General features: G+C 30.1%; 1 pseudogene; it reads left to right on the top strand.

Moving 5' to 3' along the window:
• The first annotated feature begins 1661 nt into the window (after positions 1-1661).
• On the top strand, positions 1662-1712 carry LOC145122949 (U6 spliceosomal RNA; annotated as a pseudogene).
• The last annotated feature ends 2572 nt before the right edge of the window (positions 1713-4284 follow it).

Raw genomic sequence — 4284 nt, 5'->3', positions numbered from 1 at the left:
GACATAAAGCTGTCGATACCAAATTTATTGCAGAATAATAACATAAAAAAGTGTTTTTACGTTCTCACACTATTTACTGTTTTTATTTGAACTATTCCCTATATATATATATATATATATATATATATATATATATATATATATATATATATATATATATATATATATATATATATATTCTACTATTGTTCACTTTTATATACATATATAACTTAAGGCAATATTTTGTTAAAATGTGACGTCAAGTAAAAGCATCGGAGTCATGATGCATCATGGCGAAACCATAATAAGCTTTTTAGAACCTTGAAGTGAGGTAACATATGATGTGACACAAAATTGGTATGGAGGGGATGACCCATACCCATCGGACTTAGGAAGAATTTTGTATATGTTTTCTTAATTCTTAAAGACCAAAATTTATATTTTTCAAACTTAATTTCTAAATATCATATTTACCCTCTTAAGCCTTTAAAATATCATATTTGTCTAAATCTTTTTTATAATATTTATAATAGTTTATAATCATTTTTATATCTTTGAATTATTATAATAATTTTAAAAAGTTGACCATATTGTCCCTATGTCTAATTTGATGGAATGCCTATTTCTAAATTGTTGAACGTCGTTTTCATGAAAAATACATTGCATCATCTTCAGTCATTTTCCCAAAATGCATATATTGATTGCTTTCTTTTTATTGTTGTTGCTTATTGTTGTAAATAGATGATACTTTAAATATTATCCTTGATATTTTTATGTTTAAGGACTGCATATATGATATTTTGATATTTATGAACACATATAATATTTTTGATATTTAAAAAGGATATATACAAATATATAATATTTTAAAAGTTTACAAAAAATTAATATGATGTTTTGATGTTTTGAAAAAAAATATATATAAAATTCTTCTAATTTCTTAATATTTATGATTAGGAATCTCTTTCATAAATTGCACCATTTTTCAACAATATTCATGACAATTAGTTTTAACCATTGGTTCATATGTTCTCGTGTATAATAATAAAATATTCTAACAAAGTTTTATAATAGATAAAAGTCTATAAAACTATATTATACTTACATTTGGTTATAGATTAAGTTAGTATATTTTTTATATCTCTTACCATTCCTTTTTTAGAATCCTAAATAATTTCCCTTATCTAAAGGTCTTTCCTATAATTTGAATTTTGTTTGTTTTGTTCATCCTATTTGTGTCGGATTTTCCATTAATTCATTTTGCAACTTAACACCAATAAAATAAACGGATAATGACTTAGGAGGGTTATTAGGTTTATAGTTTGCCCGTATTATGTCACTAAGGTTTTTTTGTGCGTATTAGACCAATATGGTTGTTATTACCGTTTAGAAATAGTCCTTTTTACTGGTTTCTTACTGTTTAACCGGTAAAAATGGCTATTTCTAAACGGTAATAACAACCATATTGGTCTAATACGCACAAAAAAAAACCTTAGTGACCTAATACGGACAAACTGGAAACCTAATTACCCTCCTAAGTCATTAACCCTAATTTTAAAGACATTGAGAATATATGACCATCAACAGTAAACTAGTTCGTTTAGAACTCGCGTCGTCCCATATCGACCAGAAGAAGAACCTGCTACTCCTCTATATGACGAAGCTCTTCATCTATAGTCGTCCCTTCAGGGACATCCGATAAAATTGGAACGATACAGAGAAGATTAGCAATTCTTACGTTTCAGTAGATGAACTATAGAAGTCATGATCAGACAACATGTGGATTCCATGGTCAGATTGTTCTTCTTGTTGATGTCTTCAACCATTTGTGGCAAGTAAGGGTGATATTTCTTTCTATAAAGTCTCATTTAAGTTTTTTACTTTTTCTGTCATTAAGTTTCATGCTTTATAAACTTCCGTTTATGTGTTGTATATAGTATGTATGTGTTTGTTTATGTGTTGATTTTTTATTCATTTTGCAACTTCAGTTTCTTAGTTCATGTTGTGGTTTTGGTGTTTATAAAATAATTGATAATAGACATCCTTTGCAAGTCCCTGTTGGTTTTACATTTCCATTCGTTATCAAATGTAGACATTGATGGGAGGTCTCAAAGTGAGATTGTTTTTGTACATATGGATGTGTTCATGTAAACATTTAAATGGCAAAAAAGAAGTTATTGATAAAAAGTTGCATATTTATGTAATGAAGATCATCAATCATATGAGTTTTGGACTTGGAAATTCTGGAAGGGTCGTGTGATAAGTTTAAATGGAAGCAACTATTTTCAGTCAAACAAGTCAGTCACATTAATTAGTAAGCATGTTTTCTAAATAATTAGGGTTAATGACTTAGGAGGGTAATTAGGTTTCCAGTTTGTCCGTATTAGGTCACTAAGATTTTTTTGTGCGTATAGACCAATATGGTTGTTATTATCGTTTAGAAATAATCCTTTTTACCGGTTAAACAGGAAGAAACCGATAAAAAAGACTATTTCTAAACGGTAATAACAACCATATTGGTCTAATACGCATAAAAAAAAACTTTAGTGACCTAATACGGACAAACTGGAAACCTAATTACCCTCCTAAGTCATTATCCCTAAAATAAAACTTTATTTTCCTTTTCTTTTATTTTCTTGCTTTGCCTGGTTTCTTTAACAAAAAAAATTCGAGAACATATTATTAAAAGTCATTAGGCCACTGTTCATCCAAAGATGCCATGAGAAATTGAAAAAAAATATATATGAACAAAAGACATTATTAGCGGGACCCTTTGATTGTCCTCTTGTTATTGTATTTGTCTATTTGAGTAGTTTAGCATTTTGCTTAAATTATTGAATATACCAAAGTAGTAAAACCACTAAAATTTATTAAAGAATACCCAAGTAGTAAAATTATTGAAAAATACGGAAGGTGTAGGACCTCCAAAGTACACAACACTCAGATTTCATGTGTAGGTGGTTTTGGAATTTGGAGTTATCAATATTAATTTGAAAATTATTGAGTTTAGTTTTTTGTTATATTGCATGATCTGAAGGTGCACATTATACATTCTCATAAGCTGATTTGATCTGGAGATCCAGGGCGCTGCCCTCAGTGGGGGTTCTAATGGGCATAGCCCCTAGTGACGTCTAAAGGGAAGTGCTAGGGTCTAAGGGACAGAGTCCCTGACGTCAATCCTTCCGGCCAGTCAAGAGGGACCGCCATTGCGGTATGCAAGGCAGTTCCCCAACCTGAAAAAAATATATCTATAGCATAACAGGTATATCTCAGATTCCTTGATATTCATCCCCTTTTCTAAAACAGTCTTCTTTTTCTTGATAACAAATCCTAAGGACCATAAATCCATAATCCATATGAAGCAATCATTTTACATGGTTTGTTTTTTATGAGATCGAAGTTCATTTATTTTTCTTTGATAAAGTAAAAAAGATTGTCTTTATGAGAGGTACGTTATACTATATATGTAATTTTAACCAATAAAAATACCTTAAAAATTATATAGGGTGTCTAAATGATAAAATAAGGTGTCCATTTAGCCAACCCCTATATTTATACGTATTTAGGAGAGGATGACATGTATTTATGAGAATCAGAGAATGATCATTGAAGTACCGTGTTACAATCACAAAAGTGGTCCTCATCTTTATGTTCATTGATTTTGAGAACACCACGCATGTGAAGATGTCTATGTCTACTTGTTCTTTTACTTTGCTTTGTAACATCATTGTTGAGGACCCAATTTGAAACAATTATTTATCTGTACCATGTAATGATTACATTATTTAAAGTTTTTGCTTGATTTTAGTTCTTTTTATTACTCTTGAAAGTAATTTTATACATGAATTTGTACCCTGTAATGATTACACATGGTTTTTAACCTTGAGCAGATCCAACGTTAGCTCCAAGACGTTGGTCTCTAACTAGAAAAGTAAATGCTAACCAACTATTACAATTGCTAAAACATTGTGTTCATAATTTAACCTCAAAAATGAGTGCACCTTAATACTATCAAAAAGAGAATATATCACTCCATGCATATCAAACACGACATTATTACGACATCTCCACAATATTCAAACATTAGTGACGGTCATAACCTTTAACCACTTCCTTTTGTCAATCTCAAAATGACCATCATCAACCAAGACAGGTACTATCGAATGGAAGACGAGACATGCAAATTAATCTCCCGTAATCTCCCAAATCTAGACCAAATATCCACCTCCATTGAACACGTGAAAAGAACATGACTCACGGTTTCTACACCAACCCAACAAACCGAATATAAAATGGAATCTA

The sequence above is a fragment of the Lactuca virosa genome, chromosome 6 (genome assembly GCF_052849685.1).
Source record: "Lactuca virosa cultivar CGN04683 chromosome 6, Lactuca_virosa_CGN04683_v6, whole genome shotgun sequence".
In the NCBI taxonomy this organism is placed as follows: Eukaryota; Viridiplantae; Streptophyta; class Magnoliopsida; order Asterales; family Asteraceae; genus Lactuca; species Lactuca virosa.
This window is presented reverse-complemented; position numbering and strand designations above follow the sequence as displayed.